Source organism: Callithrix jacchus, chromosome 1 (assembly GCF_049354715.1).
Source record: "Callithrix jacchus isolate 240 chromosome 1, calJac240_pri, whole genome shotgun sequence".
Lineage (NCBI taxonomy): Eukaryota > Metazoa > Chordata > Mammalia > Primates > Cebidae > Callithrix > Callithrix jacchus.
In genome coordinates, this window is record NC_133502.1 from 65411556 (window position 1) to 65418641 (window position 7086).

General features: G+C 43.7%; 1 long non-coding RNA gene across 1 annotated transcript; it reads right to left on the reverse strand.

Annotated features, from left to right (window-relative positions):
- Nucleotides 1-6005: 6005 nt before the first annotated feature.
- LOC103791457 (uncharacterized) lies at nt 6006-6459 on the reverse strand. Its single transcript, XR_004742442.3, has 2 exons — nt 6406-6459; nt 6006-6155 (listed from the first exon to the last, which is right to left on the reverse strand). It is a non-coding gene; the product is annotated as an uncharacterized LOC103791457 (long non-coding RNA).
- Between the last annotated feature and the right edge of the window lie 627 nt (nt 6460-7086).

The following is a 7086-nucleotide window of genomic DNA, read 5'->3' on the forward strand; positions in this document are numbered from 1 at the left end:
CATGAAGATTTCTACCACTTCCCTTGTTCCAGCTCACTCAAGGCTGGTGCCATGACAACTCCTGGTTGGAGAATCAGTGATTTAAGTGGCATTTGACCAAATCTGTCCCCACTTGGGGTTCTCTGCTCTGTAGATCTGCTGACTCAGAGAGTCCACTGGCAGTGACCAGTTCCACACATGAACTGGTTGCATGCCCTTGGAAGGCAGAGTGGGGCATCTGCCTCACCAGCTTCCTTCAGGTGTTTCACTGAACCCTAGCATTCAAATTTTCATCTGCAGGAGAGGAAAGAAAGGGAAGGCTCTGGTCTGCGGTGCCATGGGATTCCACTGGTGCCTCTAGGCATCCCCTATCATACTCTAACTGTTTCCTACATGCAAAGCGCCAACCTGGTTAAGCAACAGTGTACATATGTGGTGAACACCAGGCACCCTCCCACCAGACTTCTGCAGCATTCCAGCACTCCATCCTCCCCCAGCTTCCAGTTTAGGACAGGCCCAAGAGAGGAATGGTGAGAATAGAGTTAAATGTGACTTCTGCTTCTTCATGGGTCCCCTCTTCCCATCCTCCAGGCCATCAGACCTCCCCCTATAAACAGATATGTGCTCAGATTATCTACTTTTTGGAAAAAACAAGAAAATGATAATACTAGCAAAACTTTATTGACTAATGTTTGTCTGAGTACCAGGAACTGTGCTAAACACATCACATTTATTTCATTCAGTTCTGACAAGAACCCTATACAGACAGGTGTTGCTGCTGTCTCATTTTGTAGATGGGAAAACTGGCACAGAGGTGAAAAGGACTTACCTATATGGATACATTGCATCAAGATTCAAGCTGAGGTTCTGACCCAAAAGCCTGTGCTGCAAACTAGAGTCCTCCTGTGTACATTTCACATCTGGAATTACCGTAAAGTATTTTGCAGTGACTAAAACAGGCACATGAATGAAGAGGTATACAGGTCTGCCTGAGAGGAGACTCAAAGCCAAAGCGAATTTAAGTGTATCCCCACAGGCCGCTGGAACTTCATCTAGGTGCATTTGTTTTATAAGCATGGGTACTGCAGAGTCATTGAAACACATGTGCTTGCCAGTGCAGAACATCATCTGATGGCAGCAACCACCTGGTGCTGGCCACGACTGAGGAGGGAACAAATCAGGTGCGTGTGGGCCAACCCTTCCTGCACTGAACAAGAGTGGGGGTGGTGAGATGCTAAATTTTTAGTGGGAAGGATGAGGAAAGCAGTCCTGAAATGTTTTTCACAGAAATAGAAGCTAGTGAAATACAAACTGGCATTTGACTACTTTAGAAAAAAAAGAGAGGAGGGTAATAGGCAGGAAAGTGATTGGCTGCTGCTGCCAGACTAAGGAACTTTTAAAATTTTGTTCGTTCCCCCAAAGACGTACATGCCCAAACCACTGAGAGAGTAAGTGATGACAAGCAGATCTGCAAGTCGGGGCCCTAGTCACAGTAGCAGGCGCCCTGTCGCACAACAGCTTTGCAACCAGCAAAGTTGCAGCTTCTGCTACAGCGCACACGTGCGCGTGAACACACACACACACACACACACATGCGCCATCCTCCTCAGCCTGGTTCCCTGCCTGCACCAAGACCATTCCAGCTGCACGCAATAATCAGGCAAGCAACTTCTAACCCAGCCTAGGAGACTCAGAAGAGATAATGCTTATTTTTTTGCAAAGGCTTCTTAAGGCTCCAGGGACCTGTACCCCAGGTGGAGAATGCTTTCCCAGAAGCAGAGCCTGTTTCTCCAGCCTGAGTGTGTGTGCTGCAGAGCTGGGGACCCCACCCTATATCTATAGTAATTGCTGTATCTAATGGTGTGGTACTGCTGACTTCCTTTCCAGCTGTAGCTTTCTGTTGACTGACCCTGTTATTACTGGCTCCTGCTTTATTTTAGGGATGTTAACCTGCTCATATGTGTCTGCTAGTACCTTGGGGGTAAACTCCATCTTAAAGGCTCTTCAGAGAAGGGCTTCATAAGTTTTCCTTTTACAGGCCTTTATTGCATCTGTTTTCTCCAGTTCCTCTCTCTTCCTCCTCTCCTTCTTTCTGCCTGGTCAGAGCAGGGGATGTTAGCTTTTCTTAGGGACACCTTAGAGCCAGCCAGTCACATTATATGAGAATATGTTCTTCTAGGAGCCTGCCCCTAGAACAGTAATAACATGGTCAGACAACAGAAAGCTACAGCTGGTAAGGAAGTCAGCAGTACCACACCATTAGATACAGCAATTACTGTAGATATAGGGTGGGGTCCCCAGCTCTGTAGGTCACAGATTCAGACCTGTGGAAACAGCCTAGGCTATTCTGAAATTCTCAAGTGGAGTTCCAGTATTCAGTCTCTGGCTAAGCTCCATCCTTGTGGGCTGTAAGTTGGAATGAGTCAATAGGCCAGACATCTAATCCTCCCTGTGCCAGCATCCCACCTGGATGGCATGGCGGAGAAAGGGGAGCACGGGGACCCAACTCATTCACTATCAACAGGTCTTGTTCATTTCTTTTCTCTAGGAAAAAGCAGCACTTCTCTCCATCTGTGATAGGTGGACGCCAAGGCGCCGTATATTGTAAGCACACTTTCCTCCTCTGCACAGAGCGCTGTCTTTGCTGCCCTGTCTGTGCCATGGACCTACACAGTGTAAAAGAAACCCACCAGGGGCTTAGGTGTTCTTTCATCTTAGTAGTTCCAATATCCTCAACCACTATGGTAAGATGTCTACATGGCAAGTTAATTCAGGCATACAATGCAATGTGGGCAGGATATGTGGGTGGGTTCCAGCCAGTTTTGGTGGCTGCTTGGACCACTTCACAGAGACTTGTTCCAAGGAACAAGGAGAGGGCTTTGTGAAGTGCTTTGACTCTCACTGAAATGGCTGCTACAAGAGGTGATTTCTCACTGCAGGAGGATTTGGGAAGAGCAGTAGGGGGACAGGAGAGTATAAAGCCAGGTTTTATGTCCAGCCCATTTGGACCAGTTTTGTGGCCTTGTGTGTTTCCAAGCTACAGTTTCCTTATCAATACAATGATAATTGAATATATCCTATAGAACCATAGTGAGGTTCACATCACACAGTGTGAGAAATCACTTTGTAAACTGGAAAACACCACAAATAAAAAGAGGCTATTGTTATTGGGCTCATTATTCTGAGGCAGGAGAACCAAGGTATAGTAGGTTGGTGCAGTGGTTCATGCCTGTAATCAGCACTTTGGGAGGCCAAGGTGGGTGGATCACGAGGTCAAGAAATCGAAACCATCCTGGCCAACACGGTGAAACCCTGTCTCTACTAAAAATACAAAAATTAGCTGGGTGTGGCGGCATGCACCTATAGTCCCAGCTACTCAGGAGGCTGAGGCAGGAGAATTGCTTGAACCTGGGAGGCAGAGGTTGCAGTGAGCTGAGATCGCGCCACTGCATTCCAGCCTGGTGACAGAGCGAGACTCCGTCTCAAAAAAATAAAAAGAAACGAAAAAAGAAGTAAGCATTAGATATCACACAGTCTGAGATTCTTGGAGAACAACACAAGCCTCTGTAGATCCTCCTAGGATCTTTCTTCTGGAATGTTCTCTGATGACAATGGCAGAAACGGGGGGCAGAGGGGGGTGATAAAATGGCCAATTCTCCAATTCTATCAGCTGGGATAGAACTCAGCCCAAATCATGTTATTGCTAACCCTCAAATCACCTGATTAATTCTCAACTCATTGAAAAGATGATGTAGTGTTCAGAGCACAAACCATGGGACCAGAATGCCTGGACGTTAGCCCATCTCTGTGTCCCTCTAACTAGAGGATTTGAAGTAAGTGACATGACTCATCTGTGTTTCAGCATACCCATCTGTAACATGGAGATGATAATACTGTCTACTTCATAGTGTGAGAATAAAATGAAAAAGAAATGGAAAGTACTTCGGGAAACTTCTGACACGTATGGATAGTAAACTAAGTGTCACTACTATTGTTTTCCAAACAATTTATTAAAAAATAAAATGTGTGTTCTAATTTGTAGGAGGAGATGGGTTCTTCAGGCATGATCAAGAATGGAGTTCGATTAGGCATCAAGAAAACCAATCCCTCCTTCTCCACTCTAGTGTGAAGGGTCTGCCATGTCAAAACAAGATGAGAGTCCAGTGGAGCTATACAGTGTGCACATGTACCTTAGTAACCTGGAATTAAAGAGTGGTGACATTTCCTCCTGGTGCTGGAGCCCCGACCTAGATAAAAACAGGCCGTGAGGCTGAATCTGGGCTCCTCCGTCAACCACTGTATGACCGTGGATGCCTGACGTCTCTTTGTGCCTCACTTCCTAAACTTGCGATGGAATAACAATGGTGCCTGCCTTCTCGGGTTGTTGTTTAGAGCCGTCACTGAATAGCTACACAGTAAAACCCAGCTATGATTGTTATCAGGACACCATTTGCCATTACCCAACCTTGTGATTTGGAATCTGGAGAAACTGTATAAATTTCATCTTTCAAGTTAAAGTAGAAGAACCAAAAGCTAGATAAATCTAACCTAAAGCCGTATTTTTGTTAAAGACAAAGAAAGGAAATGGCACATCATCACAATCAAGTTATTTGGTCATACAGTATGACAGTATCTACGATCACCAATTTATGTCACTTTTTAAAAATTACAAAAAATTTTGTAATGCAAAATTATTTCAATTACAAAGCATTTCCATACATAAAAGCTCCGTCCCCTTTAGACGATCCTCAATTTTTACAAATAAACTGACCTGGTAGGCATGGGTGTTCCTAGTCCTTGTTTTTAACATCAGATATGGAGGACAGAGTACTAAACAATGTCTACTGATTCTGGTCACTCTGAAGTGCCACTTGTTTTTTCAGTTTTGCTAGAACTTGGAGCAAAGTATTTAGAAGCATTCATATTTAGAAGCAATGTAACTTCAAGGATCACTCATCAGAATGTTTGCACGAACTCATAAGTGGCAAAAACTGAAAATGCCGTGTGATTTTCAAAGTTTTAAAATAGTCCTATGGGGCTGGTGACCTCAGTCAGGCCAGCCATCGAGTTTGGGGTCAACTGAGTCAGGATGCAACAGCATTATTTTTCTCTTCTGGCTCCTCGAGCAAAGCAAAAGTTTTGGTGTTAGGGCTGTCTCTTCAGGTAGTGAGTTTGGTTTCCAACATGCTAGGAGCAGCTCTGGAGAATGCTAAAAAGCAGAATAGGCTGCCAGAGTCCAAGAACCAGTATCAGTAAAGTTAGCATAAGATTTAATAGACTAGAAAGTACCCACCCAAACCATTTCTCCAGCCTGATAATCCAGGGCAATTAAGAGAAAATTTCCAGGCAATTTTAGCATTTTTAAAGTTTCATCTGGGCAAACATAGAAATATATAACTATGTTATCCAGACCTTACCACTGTTTGTTTTTGAGACTCTAATATTAAAGTAAAGACTGGCCTAGCACAGCAGGTATGTTTGCCCTTGCCTGAGAGGAGGCAGAAACTTGGGAGGAAACTAGGGTCTTTGGAGTTACTGGGCTTCCTCAAGGATCCTCAAGGTTTGCAAACACCAAACAGACAGGACTCCATCCCTGATGTGCAGGCCAGTCCTTCCTCCTTCACAATGACGTGCTAACATCATGGTGCAAATTTGCAAACTTTTTTTCCTTATTAAGAAAATTATTCAAACCTAGAAAAATGCAGGGGTTAAAGCCTTGCTTTCGTAAACACAGCCTGTGTGTGTTGAGGGGTGACTTTTAGCTATTATACAGAAAAATGCAGTAAAAAGTGCGAAGTAGCCCATTCTGCTCCATTGAATTGTGAGGCAATTATGGTCATCCCAGCCTTAGCAAATTAAAGTACATGATGAAATCCCAATCTAAGGCTATCAACTGCTGTGTTACTAAATAATCTATACATCCTATTCAAAAAGCATTTAAAATTGTGTCAAGAGAGGTTATGCTGAAGAGGAACTATAATTTTTAAATCATTTACTGTACATTTAAATTTTAACTTGAAGCTAAATGTTGCAAAATTAAATCAATTTTATTTGATAACATGAGGTAGTTTATACTCCTTCATTTGTGGGTTGATGGAGCCCCTGGCACAGTCTTGGATTTAAGACCCCTACCTCACAGGAGCACTTAAGTCTTGATCGCAGCACACTCTTTCATCCTGGAAAAATTATTAAAGTTAGACATGTTTCTCGCTGTTTTTTTCTTAGCCAGTTTTCTATCCCAAGCCAAGCAAAGACATTAAATTCACTCCCCCCACACCCTCCCCTCTTTCCTCATTCCCCACTCTCCCTCTCTTTCCCTCTCTTTCTTTCTCTCTCTCTGAAGTTTCTAAATCAGTTCCTACGGTTTTAGTTTTCTTTTTTCTAAATTTAAAAATGTGGCTTCTGACTATAAACTGAATCCCCTACCTTCAGCAGCCCCAGTCCCCTGGGGCTGTTACTGGCGTGATCTGTAGATTAACTGGAGTCACTTAGAGCCCTCAGTTAGCTTTTAGTCAAACATTAGCAGCAGTGTTTACCCTTGTGTAATCTGCAGTTGTTACTTAATTTAATGCCCGTCAGCATTTTTTTTTTAAAAAGAACATGTCCAGCAAATCCTTGGCACAGGCTGTTTGAATTCCTTAGTCTTCCCTTCCCCCACCTTGACCCAAATCAAGCTAAATGCATCTGAATAGAGGCTTGCTAATATTTTTAATTTGCTAGTGTAGTTTTCCTTCTTCCTGGAGAAAGAGTTTGCTTTCTGTGCCAGTTCAACTATATCCTACTCAGAGGCCTGGGCTTCATGTCCCTACCGCACCTCACATCAAAGAGGGTGAACTGTAAATTGTTAGGGTGTTTGTTTCTTGTTGCTCTGGCAGTGATCTGTGAGGGATGTAAGATGGGAAGCATCCTCAGACTCCCATTTGGAGGATGCTGGTGTGGCCCCCTAAAGAAAATCCATTGAAAACAAACTTTGAAGTGCTGCCCAGTGGAGAGCTAAATGCTGAACATATCACATCATAATTCATACATAACTTTGTGTGTTTTGAATCTTTCTCCTCCATGGCCATCACCTCAAATGTAAATAAATGGAGCCCTGGCCTTCCTACA